Genomic DNA, 16,544 nt, shown 5'->3' with positions numbered 1-16,544 from the left:
ATTTATTTTATAAAGGAAGAGACTAAGGCACAAAAAGTGGCAGAATTACGGCTATGGTCAACCATCAGAAAAGCTAGAAAGAAGGCCTGGAACACCAGTCTGGTTCTTTCCCTCTAGACATGGATACTTTTTAAAGAGTTATAATATTCACAAAATCTCCTTTATGGTTATTTATTGTCTTGAATGACATAGCTATCTCCTTTTTTAAAAACCTGTTAAAGACCACCGTCAGCAGAAATGCTATCTTACCCTTATGTAGTGCCACAAAGAGTTTCAGAAAATAGAGATGAGACTCAGAGTTGATTATCTGATTAATTTTGCCAAGCACATATCGAGCATAAAAAAGTATTCTATGCCTCAAGCAGTGTAGTACAAATGTCCCAATTAGATGCATGACTGATTCTGATTTGGCTCATTATTTATGCAGAACATTGGCTACTGGCTTATTGTCTTACTAAGTTCTGCAATATGACCCTTAATAGAGATTGTGTCTAATACTGGGAACACAAATTCATTTTTCTAAAGGCTGCATATATCATTATTATTAGGACTATCATTGTTAACATTATTATTATTAAAATAAAAATAATCTGTATTATAATAATCTGTTATCCCTTTCTTCCCTGATAGTGACAGAGATCTGAGATAGAAGAGAAATAATTCCAACATCTTGAAAATAAATGCATGTGAGTACTAGCATTTCTTTTATTAAACTTCATCTGCCCAAGAGTTAGACATGGAAGGCTATACCTAGCATGTCCTTTATAGTCAGTAGTGGGTAAGATGCACTTATGAAAAGTAACTCATATATCAGGAAACGAAGTCTAAGGCACATCAGAAAATGTGCTTCCTGGAAGCTATCAGTTTGTTCTATTGATGGTAGTGGCCTAGAATGGGATGCTCAAGTTTTGACTGCCTCCATTCAAACATTTGAAATCCGTCCCAAGAGACTCCATGAAACTTTGTTTAAAGAAAATACTTTAAAGCTAACTTTTAGACCACTTTCATGAAGAAGTAAAAGTCGTCTCTAGAAGAAAATGCTTCTGAAATCTTAAGTGAAGCTAAATATCTACTGAAAACTATGTTGGCTCTCTTCTCCCTGGTTTCCTCTGCAGTTTTACTTTGGATTATCAGTTTCTCCAAGAAACATTTTCTGCTGCTATATGGCCATGTTCAGTGCAAGCCTTTGAGACCTCTGCAGGATAATGCTCAAATACGTTCCTGCTGATTCCCCCTTGTCAGTTTAGAAATGTAGAGCACCAAATATCCATCATTAATAAAGAGCCATAGGACATGCAAGGAGATAGAATTGTGAGGCTTCTTCAGTGAAAGCAAGGGAATTTAAAAAAGAAATTAGATGGGTAATTAACTCCCTGTCTCATTAAGAACACATATGGTTAGCCACCTGAGATGCTGGAATTTTAAAAGCTAGTGCAGGAGCAGAAGAAAACCTCAGGATAAAGTCCAATGTAGTTAATGGGACTATGGAACAACCAGATGGGACTCACAGCTCTTTTCAACCACATTTTTCCAGTACACTAATAAATGAACTTCTTATTGAGAGTATATTTGGAGCACCATAGTTTAAGATAGCATGGATGAACAGTCTAGGAGGGCAATCTTTCAGTGTTTGTATCAAAACCACAAATTAAACTTCAGCCAGCACAGTTCCAATTTTGCACACAAACCTTTTAGAAGTTACTCTTCTCAACCTAGGCAGCAAGTATTGTTCAGCAAATTGATTAATGCGTGGTTCAGACTAATGAACACATTTAAGAAAATTTTGAACTGTTGAGAAGCAGTTCACGAGTGCAGAAATATGATCCATCACAAGAGATTTTTTTTCCTCTTATTTAGGTAAAATTCATTTCAATCATAAGGAACACTAATAAAAAGAAAGAAACAGTTCTACATTAAGATGCCCAGACAGCATTTATCTCCCATTACCTTCAGTAAGTATTGTGTTCACTTGGGTCTTATTAGTATTTACACACATAGTTCTGAAAAAATACTTTGAAACATCAAGAAGTCATCAAAATTACAGAAATTCATAAAAAGTGTGCTATATATGTATAGCAACATAAGCAACAAAGCTCATAAATGCTAGTCTCCACATCTCAAGCTTTGGACTCTCATGCTTTTATTATGTAAAAATTTCACTGGATTTTTCCCTAGTGTGGAGATTCCTGGTAGTACATGCTGGCATGATCTCCTTGGTACCTAATTAAGATTTATCTTGAGATTCAGAATCTTTTTCAGTGAGGATGTTAAAAGAAGGGAATTCACTTCTACCTAGCCATTAAATTTGGTGAAAATTGGCCAGCAGGTACAAAAAGTAGTGAGATAGATGCATACAAGCACAAGGAGGTTTAAGTAATACTACGTAATTCTCACTCCTTTATGAGCCAGGGTAAAGGTAGCTATCTGATCTTAAGAATTAATTTATTTTAAAAATTGAACTAGTACCCATCCTTTGAAATAAATGCAAAAAACCCTCCAAACTTTTAGATCTCTGGAGCTACTACAAAATTATCTTCATACTTTGTGTGGGGAATCTGGTACTCACAAAAGAATGTTAAAAACCCCCTTAACTTTCATTTACAGTCCATCAGTCATCTCATATTAAGGAAAGATCTTTAATCCGTTCAATTCTGCAGCTTTCCGTTGCTCATCACCATCCATAATGTAAAAATATCTTCTTAGAATCGAACTATGATGGATATTGCGCTTCTCAGGAATAATTCTAAAGCTGCAGGGGCTCATATTTTGTTAGAAAAAGTGATAATAGCTCAGGATTCCATATTGTACATGGGTTTTGACTTACTCAAGGTATCTTTAATCTTTATTCATATAAAATATGGAGAGATGTATGACAAACAGCTACTCTCCAGAAAATCAAAAATATCAAGGCCTCTTTTGCCATCTCATCAAAGTTTCCTTCTGGAAAGCTTCTTCTGCCTACTCCTACACAGACTATCCAAAGTGAAAGGACTTATACCTTATTCATTCTTGCCTCCATAGAAGCCACTAAAAAGAATATGGAAAAAAATCTCAAAAACCCCAGAATGAAGCAGTTGTGTTTAATACGTGTTTCTTCCTGTGAGTAACAATTTTTATGTCATTATTAAATAATAATTGCAGTAGATCTCTTTCACAGCATTAGATATGAAGTTATTAAGTAAACTACTTGAAAGCCCTCCTTAGGGAAAAGGATATTTAATCAGTGAACTCAAATCCACTAAACTTCAGTGGGACTTCTGGTGCTCCTTGCTTTTTACTGTCTGTACATACCAGAGAAGCACATTTGCTCCAGTTTTTCAATGACTATTAACCATATTATGACATTACATTTTCTCTCCTCACACAAAGGAACAGTGTACAATGGTATGATGAATATAAAGAAGGTTGAAAATAAAGATTTCCTTAAAAAATTCTTCCTACTACAATCAGAACTTTTAAAAGTAGCTTAGCCTCCCAAGTCCTTTGTCAGTTTTCTTTCGTTAATTTCTTTGTTATTCATCCGGAAACATCCAAGAGATTTCGCAGAGAAATAGATGCTCCTACTACATCTACAGTTTTTTAGTGTTAGATCTCTCTTCTTAGAAGGATAACATTAATAGTGAATAGAAGAATTAATCAGACAACACAGCAACTGAATAGAGCAATCATTTCATAAACTACGTTACTGAGTCCTCTTTTGTTGGTTTGGGTTTCTTTTCCCTATTTGAAATTTATCTCCTGACTATGTCAAAAACAGAGCTGAGGAATAAGATCTTATATTACAGATCATATTCTTTAATTGATGTATCTCAACTTTTTGCCAGTCTTATTTTTATTAAAGATTTTTTAAAAAACATGTGTTCTTCAAGTACAAGTACAGCACAGAACTTTAGTCTGCTCTCTAGTTATGTGAGCTACTGTGGGATGACAATTTCTCAGGCAATAGTACTGGTTGTAAATGGTCACATAAACCAAAAATTGAAGCATTCAGTTTATTACATATTATATGGGATGAACTGAGTGATATAGTGGATGACGGTGAACTGTGAGACAATTTATTTATCCTTTTTCATTAAAATTTGATATGCAGTCATAACTCACAGAGGGCAAAATGAAGTTTCCTAGTTCACAATAGAGCATCCTCCATATCTCATATTTTAAAATAAAGTGGTAGTTACTGCAAACAAAACATTTCATTTAAGAATAACATTTGAATAAAAAGGATAAATACAGTCATTCATCAATACTAATTATGATTTTGATACCCATATTGGTCAGCTTGCTCTAAATGCAGCAATTTAACACACAAAATGATATTTAACACATATTTATCCTGTTCTATAATTTACCATAGATAAAAATAAACATTCATCTCAGTTTTCCTTACAGAATCTATCTGGAATACCTATCAAGAGTATTTTATTCATCTATTTCAGATGTATATAAGAAACTCCTCACTATGACATTTGATGATTTCTAGTCATAATTGTAAAAATAGTAACTCCAAAAAATGTCATGCTTCCTCTTGCCTGACTCTCCATCAGAAAAACTAACAGTTCTGGTACTTTTATCCCTAAATTATATCATTTAATAAGGGAAAAAACTCTTAATGGTTGACCCTCAAAGACAGCTACAAATGAATGACTAAAGGAAGGAAATAATATTATCATCCAGAAATTCTGTCACAGTATTACTCAGGAATTTTCATGCAATCTCTGTCCTGTCTCACCTCTCCTGGATGGACACAAATATTCATCTCTTATTATTGCTGATAATGATTTTCTATGAACGAAGAAATAAAAAATTGTTTGCAGCCCAACTCTACAGTCATTAGGCATTGCAGAATTACAGCCTTTCCTAAAATAGGAATAAGCAGTTGGTTTTACAACATATATTTTTCTTGGAGAAAAGAAAAAAAAAAAAGTGAAAAGTACTTACACAGTAAAAAAATATGGCTTTCCATGACCCTTCTCACCCTGAGCAAACAATCTTAACAGGAATTTTTCTACTGGTACACTAATGGTGCACCACTTATCACCACTGCTGGACACAGAATGCCAAGCTAGGTAAGACCTTTGGCATGACCCAGTACAGTTATTCTACTGAGAAGTTACAGTGGAAAAATTCAAAACCCAAAACAGTACAAAAAAAAAAAAAGGGAAAAAAAGGGAAGAAACTACCTGAAGTGAACAAAGTTTTTTTATTTATACAAGCTTGGAGATTTACTATCAAGATGGTATACTTATAAGCAATATATTAGTCAATGAATGTTTATTACAGAAAGGAAAAATCATTTAAAAATTCAAATCAAAATAAAAAATAAAAAATAATAAAAAAAAAAATAATCACAGGTCGTTCTGAAAGAATTTTCTCCCCAGATTTCATTTTGAAAGAAATTATGTACATGCTTTCTTTTTCAGGGTCTAATCAATATCACTTTGTTTTCTGCGCAGTAAAAACATACAGCTTTCCAACAGAATAAACTTTTCTCTATGTCTGCATAACAGTGGTATTTTTCATCAGCAAAAAGTCCAAATTGGCTTTAATATGCCTCCTCTATATGTGATGTGGATGTACCCAGATGCGCGCACACACCCTCAAACAGAGCAGGAACTCTTCTGATGTTTCTTTTAGTCATTAAGGCCACATCTGAAAATATTCTGCAAGTGTAATGGAAAAAATCTATTAGGAGCTAGCTCATTTTTAAATAGTTACCTTAAATATTATTAAAATGAAAAGGGACCAGTTAAGTTATATTTTTGATGACATCCTTGGGAGACAGTCATCAAGAATAAGCCAGTTTCTACCTTCTTTCATTCCTCTTCTATCTGCTTTTTGGATGAAATGTTTCTGCTTTTACTGGGAGACCCACACAAAGCTTACTCACTTTGTAAGCCTTACCTATAAACCTATTTTCAGGCTTAGTAATGAGCAGACTTTTCAGAAGCTTAGTGAACAGGAGTGAAATTCAGCTTTTCCAAAAGCAAGGTACTGCCTGTAGAACAGGAATACCCATTTGCAGATCAGCCTACAATCTTTCTGGAAATAATATACAGTTACACTCTGCAAACGAGATGTATTATCATTATGTTGATGAGAAGATCAAATATTTCTTTTTCTTCCGAAGTCAAAATATTGTTAAGGGATGATTTTCTGCCTGGAAGGACATTTTATTGAAATTATGTGCTGAACCCACCACTCGTTGACTGAATAAGATGAAAACAAATGAAAAAAGAAACCTGTATGAGACTACTTCATGGGGAAAAAATAGAATCAGAAATTGGTATGCTCATTCTTACTGTGTATTATATCTCTTTTGTCTTTCCTTTTAAATCTTGTCTTGTTGTATCATGTCACTTCAGAGCAGTGAGTATTTATAGAGATTTCAGTGAGTATTGGCAACAATGGTGTAAATTCCTAGTTGTTCCTTAGGCATTGTTGCAGTATCAATGAATAAAAACAGCAAGGATGTCTCCCTGAAACGCTTAACCGTACAGGCTGCAATCTTTAGGGCTGCAATCATGTTTCAGTGAGAGTTTGGCAATTTTAGACTCCTGTCCTTTCAGACTTTAGTTTTGTTTGTTTGTTTGATATGCTGCTATTCTATATTTATTTTTCAGTTTTTCTGTCCAGTTACACTAGTTATTTTAAACAAAATTACCACTTAAAAGATTATTTTCTATAATTTTAAATGTATGGTACGTCAATCATTCTGTCAGTTGAAAGACAGTGCAGTGCTGTGCTTAGCTGAAGTGGTAGTCTTGATGATGATAACGAGCTATTAAATTTGCTTATGCAGGGATGGAAGGGAGAGCCTAAGAATTATAATGGAAGGCAACATCCTCGGCATACTCACTTCTCAGTATTTCTGCCAATTAGAAAAGAAATATGTAAAAGATTGCACAGACACACTAACATTTGCACACCTTTGCTTTGAACAGTATAATCCACTTTCAGGCTGATGCTACAGGTTCCTTCCCACTCCCAAACATGCCTCCTAATTCCCTCCTGGTTCCACAGTCACACTACGCCAACCAGCCCCTCCCAGGTCATTGAGGAAAGCAGTAATGACTCCGGGGCTATTTTTCACTTTCAGCTGCTGTTATGGAGTGTTTGAAAACTTGATGAATATCAGACTGTGTTTCAGCATAATACTCAGGAACTGAATAAAACATGGAGATACAGAAGACCAATTGATATGAATGACATATCTCTGCTATCTATTAGGAAGACTGCATACACAATAGATTTTTTAGTTGGAAAAAAGAGCAGGAGGACTTTACTAGACCCATTTGCAAGCTGTTCAGTGAATAGGTCAGTGGCATAAGAAACATAGCTTCCCTGTTAGAAGTGTTAGTTGCATTGCACGTGCATCATGCACACTAGCTCTGTTCTGGATATCTGTAGAGGCTGAGGAAACAGTTCAGTTTTGATTTCCACCTGCTTTCTAGTGAAATCATATTGCTTTGATGACATCATAGTCTCCTAAAGTTTCGTCTGCATTATTACTTCAGTCCAGGATCAAGAAATACAGGACAACAACATTTCGATAGAAAATACAAATAGGATACAATAGCATACAAACTTGTTAACATCCGTTACATCGTTATATCTCACATATATCTTTTCTTGATTATACATGGCTCTAAAACGTATTTTATCAAATGCTATATACAGAATCCTACAGAGCATTCCTATCGAGCATGCAAGTACAGAGAAATAACTGCCTAAGCCAACTTTCCTGGTTGCTTGGAGAGATGGAAGGGAACAGCTAAACACCCTGCCTGTTCCCTCACAGGAAGAAGTCAAAACAGCTCCTATCAGAAATGTGCCTTCCAAAAAAAGCCACGTGCAGCACAAGTTGTGTATCACTGATTTAGTCAGTTCTTCCATCTGCAAAGAGCCCAAAATGCATTATAAACTTTACAAGAAGAATTTCATCCACCACTGAAGTGCAGCCGCCTATGGAGTAAAACTTGGCAGCTGTTTAACAGAACACATAAATCCTACACAATAGTTTAGGGGAAGAGAATTTTTAAAGAATAGTGCAGATGGGAATGTAGGGAGGTAGAATATAGTTACATAAACTGAATGCACATATAGGCAGGAAATGCAGGTTGGCCAAAAGAAGCAAAATTAAAAATTTCTCATATCACAAAACATCTCAGGCATTTTGATATACTTCTCAGAGAAAATTCTTTGGAAATGTTTAAATAATACTAATTTTGTTTGTTCACTTCTCCCTCCCCCCAGGTCTATTTTAATCACTCTATCCATCTGCACATCAATTGAGAATGAAGTCACATCAATGTTCAGAGACAGCCGCTAACACCACTAGCCATGAGGCAAAATAAATTGTCAGTATACAGAAATATTATTCCAACAAATATAAAACATTTACAGCATTTTCAAAGTTGAAAGCCAGGTCTGTAACACTCATTCACATATGTGATACTAGATTTTATATAGTATAAAATTCTCATTTTGCCTCTTCAGGATAATATTTTTAATGTTTTGTTTTGTTTTATTTTGGTTGTTGTTTGGTTTTTTTGGATTTTTTGTGGGTTTTTGGGGTTTTTGTTGTTTATTTTTAATTGAGAAAACATTAATACATCCAAATTTATACTAATCTATTCAATAAATTAATTTTGCAGACATTGTACAGGGAGAGAAAAAGGAAATGGAACAAGACTTTGGATTCTCTTATTCTATGTTAGTTCTTTTACGAGCCCTTTTAGGAAGCCTGTATGTTAGAAAGCACCAGCACCGTGTCTGTGCTGCTAAGTTAAACACAAGCTCATAGAAAATCATGGTTAGAAGGGATCTTTAAAAATCATCTAGTTCAAATTTCCTTGCAATAAGAAGGGACGTTTTCATCTAGATCAGGTTACTCACAGCTCCTTCCAACCTGACCATGAATGTTTTCAGGGTCTGGGGCTTCTGCCATTGCTCTGTATGAGCTGTTCCAGTGTTTCATAGCCCTGATTGTAAAATTTTCTTTCCTTATATTAGTTTATTTTAGTTTAAAACTGTTACTGCTTGTTCCATCGCTACAGGCCTGCTGAAAGTTTGCCCCATCTTTCTTGTAAGCCCCTTTAAGTATTGGAAGGCCACGGTAAGGTCTCCCTGGAGCCTTCTCTTCTCCAGGCTGAACGAGTCTAATGGTCTCAACCTTTCCCTCACACGAACCTTCATTAGTTTTCCAGAGATCAAGAAGAGGGAATAAAATGTGTGTGTTTATTCTAAGTATTTTTGCCGACTTAAGCCTGGTTCAATATTATTCAGAGTACTGGGAAGTGAGGGGATTTCAAGTCACCCATTCACCCCAGGGTCAAAAAGGACAAAGTCATTCATAGTACCAGTTAAAATGCATGGAAATTGAGAAAAACTATTATCAGTAAAGTGTGTTTAGTAGACTAAGTTAAACTTATCAAAATCCTAAAAGCTAAGAAGACTTGTACAAGATCTAGACAGCAAGAAAAAGAAAGTTTCCACTTAAACGTTTTGTTTGCAGTGTCTTTTAAGATGTCTGACTATACTACTCAAATATTGTCTCCAGTGCACTGAAGCAAACTGCCTGCACACAATGATACTATTAAATACATAAGTATTTGGAATAAAAAAATATTTTGATTTTATGTGGTTTTGAGGACTGCCTTTTGTTTACCTGGGTTTTATATTCGTTATTTTATTAATGTAATAGAGGTTAATTATATATTCTCCTCAAATTGATCATAAATACCCAATAGCCAACTTTTCCTGGCACGCTAACGATGATGTTCTGATAATTCATTTATATCATCAAGGCTAGTGACACACAAATGATACTGAAACTTTTAAGACAGAAATGCAAATAGGCAAACTAGCTTTCCTAAAAATGCATCTCTTCCAAAAATCACAGTTTGGTGTTTGCTGGCACCTCTTAATAAGCTCTTGAACTGTAAGACTAATAAAATAATACTGTATTTGCATGGTGCATTAGCCAAAGCAATCACATACTTTGCCAAAAAGACAGGTGATAACAAGTGCTTCAGTTTTCTTTATCAGAGCAGTTAGTGCTCAGTGAAAACCTGACCTTAACTTTAAAGTTTTTATTGACAATGTAATGACGATACTGGCTAAGGAGATTTGGCTGGGCTGCTGTAAAATAAAGCAGGGTGGCTCTAATTTAAAAACATTAGTGCAGAGAGTAAGATTTCCACTCCTTCAACACTTACTGGTGTTAAACACAAAGCTGCTGTGCTTTCCTGGCCCCTGAGCAGGTACATATGCTCCGACTCGCAGGTAGCCAGGAGTCAGTGCACAGCCTCTTTCCAGAAAGGAGGTTGGGCATGACCTGCATGCAGCTGAGCACCAGGGAAGCATGAGCAGCCTGTCATTCTGATTACATGGCCTGTTGAGAACAAGGGATTTAAAACAAATGGAGCCAACATAAGCTGGCAGTCAAAGGAAAAAAGGTTGGTTATTGCCAGAATTTATGGTACAAAAGGACAGTCTTTGCCAGTGTTTTAAAAATTATCATTCCTTGCCAAAAAGTACAATTGTCCCACATCAGAGCTCCTCAACACTGTTTCTAGGAAAAGCACTTCTTTACAGATGGACTGGACATTCTGTACACTGTATAGTTACAGTGGATAACAGAACTGCTAAATCCTTCTTTTTGTAGAAAATCCACTCTGATAAAACCAGCTGAATGGCTGCTATCTACTCTTGCCCCCTCTGTCTTGCAAAGCCTGAATTCGAACTTGATGCCACTCACAGCACTCTGGTCTTTTCTTAACATTTGGAAGCCCTTTACTTGACATAGAAAACAGAAAATTCTCTACAGTGTCACCCACCTATATACAGATCTACGATGAGACCCCACTCTTATAGCGTCAAATATGCTCCAGGGTGTCTTTTTAAATTTCTCCTCTGAATTCCTCTGTCGTTTCCACTGGGAATATGCACTCCATCAGAGAAAACTCAGGGAAGAGACACAGAGTGTGTAAAGACTGGGAACAGTTTGAAGAAAGCTTTGACCAGTCCTGTGTGAAAAATAGCAATGCCAGCAAAAGCTGCCTTACTCCTCTCATATAACCACTTCAGAATGACTCCTTGAAGACCACATTCAACTAAAGTTAAAATTATTAGTGATGGTAAATAAATACTGTATGTTTCAATGCATTACACAAGCCTGCTGGTCCCTGACAAATCCAGTTGTACAAAGTAGTAGGAAATCCCTCTGTTATATATCTGCCCATAGGCTTCAGGCCAGGGCAGTGGGGGAGGGGTATGAGCAAGGAGGCCATGATGTGGGATATGTCAGAGAAAATTTTATTTAGCTTATATGAGCACAGTCACATCCACAAATCAATCATGACTACAAATTAAAGTTGCAGTCTTGTTCACTTAAGCCAAAATTATTGGGAAAGGTTCTGATGATTTGGCTAAGACATGGGACAATGGGCAGTGCAGAGCAGGTTGCAGCTTCAGGCAAGGCTCCTGGTGCAGCTACTCCTGAAGAAAGCTGGTAGCAAACAGTGGAAACCCCTCACCTTGGCCAATGCTGCAGGCAATGCCAGTGCTGCCACCTGCCCACACCTCCACACAGACTCAGCTCCACCTACATCAAACTCCACAATGGGGGCAGCTGTGGAACAGGTGGGAAATGCCTCCCATCTCCTCACAGGCACAGGGTTCCCCTTGGTGCTGCAGTGGTGATGAAAATGGCACAGGTCAGCAGCCTTGTTTGGTGGGTTGCTAGCCAGGCTGTGAATAAACTTGAGGCTGAAATCCATTGCTCGTATAGACAGAACTTTTCTTGTCTTCCAATGGAATTGTTCCCCAGCAGAACAAATCAGCAGCTGAGGATAGAGAGGACAGCTGACGAGATATGGCCAAGAGGAATGAAGGTGAGGCTGGAGGGACCATGAGTGGAGAAGACTGGTGTTTGTCAGAACCCAATGCTAAATACCTTCCCAATATTAACCACTGCCCCAATATCCCTCTTCCTTCCCAGTTGGCAGGAGGCATTGCTCAACCAGGCAGCATTTGTTTTTGGTCTGGGGCCAAAATGCATCAGTCAGCCAATAAGTGAGCGTTATAAACACAATCTACTGGACTAACTGTAGGATATATATTTTCAAAGTTCATATTTATAGTTTGCAAACTCTGTCTTTCAGATAGCAAGTCCTAGTAGCACCAGAAGCTGTTGAATATTCCAATCAAATACAAAATTAGAACAGGATTCTGTGCCACAAATACAAAGTAAAGCCATCTGCCAAATTTCTAAAATACCTCACCTAGAGATCTGGTAATTTCTCTTTTAACATGAACATAATATACAGCCTGCCCTAAAGAAGCAACCTCTGCTATATTTAGCAGATTTTATAGTAAATACTAATCACTGAAAGTCTATTTTTATGCTATGTGTAGATTTAAAGATGAAAACCATTCCAAAGTTTCCAAAGAAGGGGCAACATTTTTCTATTATTTATTAGTTCATTTTAGGTCACTGGAGGACTTCCAAAGACATCTTCCTTTTCTGTCTTATAAACCCTAAGAGTTAAGTAAGTATTCTCAAATAAGCACAATTTACAGTATGTCAGCTTAAAATAAAATCATAACACATTTCTAAATTGATAGAAATTGCATAGCACCAAATGAGAAATAGGGATTTTATCCTCTCATTTATACATGCTTGTCTCTCTGTCTATAAACATATGTTTGCACATACTGTGTATTGATAGATTAACATTACTTAACTCTGCATTTGCAACACTGTACTTAAAGTTGTGTCTGCATTTTTCCTTCAGAGGTTTATATCTCAGCTATAAAATATTCTCTCTAAGCTGAGTCTTGGCAAAGACTGACAAGCTACAAATTATTATTTTCTTCTTAGAAAAATTAGAAGGAAATGTCAAGACAATAATCCCTTCTTCTTCATGGTGTCAATAGGATGCATGGACTGATCCAGAATGCAAGTTAGTAACTCAGCCAGAGCCAAGAGAAAAAAATTTTACTACTATGGACTTGGCTTGTTCTGTTGTGGGAGTGAAATTCTGCACCCCCTTAGTCACTAGTGTGCTTTGCATTCTTTCTCTGTTTTCAGCAACTTAAGGGTTTCTCTGGTTTCAGCAACTTAAAAGAAAACATAATTTCTTTAAACCATTTACTAGTTATCTGTAAATGTTCATGATTAACAGCAACTCTATTCCAAATTTTAGTGGAAAATGGCAGAACAGATTCTGAAAGTGGTAAGAACAGGGATTTCATTGTAAGCACTGGCTGATGACACAGAAGCAGCAAAGACAGAATGCTAACAGATCTGCTGAAATTAACAACCTCTCTTCAGCCAACAACTGGACTTGATTTTAGAGGAACTTTATATAAACTGTGGCAGAAGGAGAGATATAGGGCAATATACAAAACAATAGTTCTTCAGCATATCGCACAAGTGGGCCCATTTCTCCCCTTCTGTCCTCTTTAAATATTATTTATAAACCCTAGCACTGTGGTGAAGAGACAGGATTTGTCCTTTAATATATCTACCCAAACTGCAACAGACAATGAACTTTTATAAAAGCATTTCTGCCATCAAAGCTTAATTAGTTCAAATAAAGTAGTAAGAGATGTTGAATGAAAAGTTGATCATCATCATAAAGAACAATATTAAAATTTATTCTGAAGAGTGAAAAAAAACAACCCATGAAGGATTAAGTAGGAATCTTGTGTCTCACAGGAACACCACATGCCAAAATATGCCACCCTTAGAGCCTCTGCAAGCAGTCCTTCTGCAAAAATTGCACTTCAGTCCAAGATAGCCAATAAAATTATATGTGCATCCTATGGGATAAATTGTAGCTTCAGGAATATCTAAGGTAGGGAAGGTGTCTTTTCTTAAGAAGCCAGTGAAGATTATTTGATTGTGCAAAAAGATTTGAGATAACTCTGGGATAGACCTCATCAGCCTTCACTGGCTGAAAAAGGACTGGGGCCAGCATAGCACCAGTTTAGGGCCCTCTGTGTCACTAACCCAAGGCAAAACTGGTAGAGGCTTGTTTAGGTTTAGAGTATTGATAGCATGAGGATAGGCAGTAGGCAGTAATATCTAAAGCTACCCCACATGAACTGATTGAGCTGGAGACTCAGTTTCCACAGGGCAAGATCTGCTGGCAATCTTCACTGTCTGGACAAGACCAGAATGCGTGGAATTCTTATTAAGTGAAGATTGCTGAACATCACAGGCCATGCCATCTCCTGGCTGCTGTGGCACACCCCAAACTACCCTTCATTAATAGTTCCTCTTTTCTGTTTTGCCTGCTCACAGCTTCTGGGAAAATTAATCTTCTAGTGGACTTCTAGTAAAATACTGCTCATAACTAAGTAGGAATGTTCTTCTGTGTGAGCCCAAGTATTGGTAGAACAGAATTGCTTATTTAAGTAGATAACATCTCATCGACTTCCATAAAACATTTCATTCATCTTCATTTAACATCAAACCCTCAAATAAATCTATGTATCTAATGTATTTTAATTAAGCAGAGGACAGGTGAAGAGTTTTTCTTTCAACATCTCCAGCTGCACTCTGCTGCTCTAGTCAATGAAAGTGAAACTGTAAAAACACGCCTTCATTATTAACACTAATTTTTCCTTCATTTTCATTTTTGCTCTTAGAGATTGGATTGTCATGCTATGCATACAGGAAAGCAGTCACTGGGAAGGAAGAAAACTCATTCATTCCAAGAGATAGAAGCTAGAGATTCCAAGCTTTGTTTAACGGTATTTTGTGGGGTTTATATCTATCTAACTTAAACTTTACTGGTAAAAAGAGTAGGCAGCTTCTCAGGATATGGGTTATCTCACAGACTTCTTTCTTCTTCTCTCCTCACTTCATGGTTACCATTGCAAGTCCTTCTGTGCAAATGGTATCATTTACTTCCACAGAAGAAGGATTCCAAAAATGCACAATTTCAGAAGAGAGCTGGTATTGTATCCTCAGGCATTCCTGTGCTGACCATCATTGCTCAGTGAAAGTGCTTTTTACTTCCAAGCTCTTTAAAAATGAACATTCCAGAACTGAAGCCTAATCTACATCTGTAAAAGATGAGGCTGGTGCAGAGAGCTGTTAATTTTAGTGCAATTTTGTATTCTAACCCCAAATATTCATTCAATGGCATTAGTTTATAAGACCAGGGTCTTTGACAAACTGTGGGAAGAAATAAAAACAGCAACAATGAAATGTATTTCTGATGTGAAATATAGCCTGCTTTTGAAAGTGGTCATCATGATTACATGATAGTTTTGAAATGATAATTTTCCAGTTGAAACTAAAAGACAAATTGTAATATTGGAATTAGAGTACCTACATCATCTATCTATATCTATATCATCTCTATCTCTATCTCTATCTCTATCTCTATCTCTATCTCTATCTCTATCTACATCTACATCTACATCTACATCTACATCTACATCTACATCTACATCTATATCATCTATATCATCTATATCATCTATATCATCTATATCATCTATATCATCTATATCATCTATATCATCTATATCTATATCTATATCTATATCTATATCTATATCTACCTGCCTGATATTTTTCCTGTGATCATAAAATCTTTACATGTCATTGTATAACAGCACCTCTAACAGCAGAGTGGCCCCATGACACAAATCTGTCAAGCTACTTCACTGAAATAATGCCCAATAAAAAGTTAGATCATCAATATTGTTTCCTGTATCTAGCATTTAAGTTTCCCCTGGAGCCTTGATCCATGAACTGACCCAGTCTGATCCTACTTAGATTTGAGTTCAGAACATATGGAATAGGTGGCATGAAGTCAGATGCTCAAGAGATAGAAATATTCTATCTATTATCAGTCACAGAAAATAGACATGCTCTTTCCAGCCCTCTCAAACAAAACTGCATTTAACTCTGCAGGGCTACAAAACATTATTTAAAATATTTTGTGTTTCTTGTACCTCATTACTTATAATTATTTTATGTCTTATTACCTTAAGGTAGCTGATTATGATACAATTTCAGTTAGTCTGTCTTTGCAAAGAAAAGGCAAAAAAGCAGTTCACAAAGAGAATGCAGCAAACCTAAATTTAGTATTCTTTTTTATGAAACTGTGTAATTTTTCTTTTTCTTCAAAAGACAAAGCAATGGCTTCCTTCATCTCAGTAAGTCAACACATTTTTCATCAGAGGTACAGGGATCTCCATTACTTGTAAATTACAAATTAGACATGAATATGGTCCCTTTTGATCCTGCTTTTGATTCAGGGTTTTTTCTGTCCAGTTTCGGTTGCTTGTGGTTTTTTTTATTCTGCACTGTAACACAAAAAATCTAGACAAAACTTTTTAATAAAAATTTACCTCAGATTTGTCACGTAAGGATTCTCACTAAACTTTACCTTTGTGTGTAGCCCTATGCTGAAAGGTGTCAGTTGTTCCAGAGTGATGCTGGTTGACTTAATAAATCATTCTCAGAAAATTCTCCATTATATCTTCTCACCAGAGTAGGCTCATCTGCAAGTGATTGA

This window comes from Prinia subflava, chromosome 3 (genome assembly GCF_021018805.1).
Source record: "Prinia subflava isolate CZ2003 ecotype Zambia chromosome 3, Cam_Psub_1.2, whole genome shotgun sequence".
Lineage (NCBI taxonomy): Eukaryota > Metazoa > Chordata > Aves > Passeriformes > Cisticolidae > Prinia > Prinia subflava.
Note: the sequence above shows the minus strand (reverse complement) of the source record.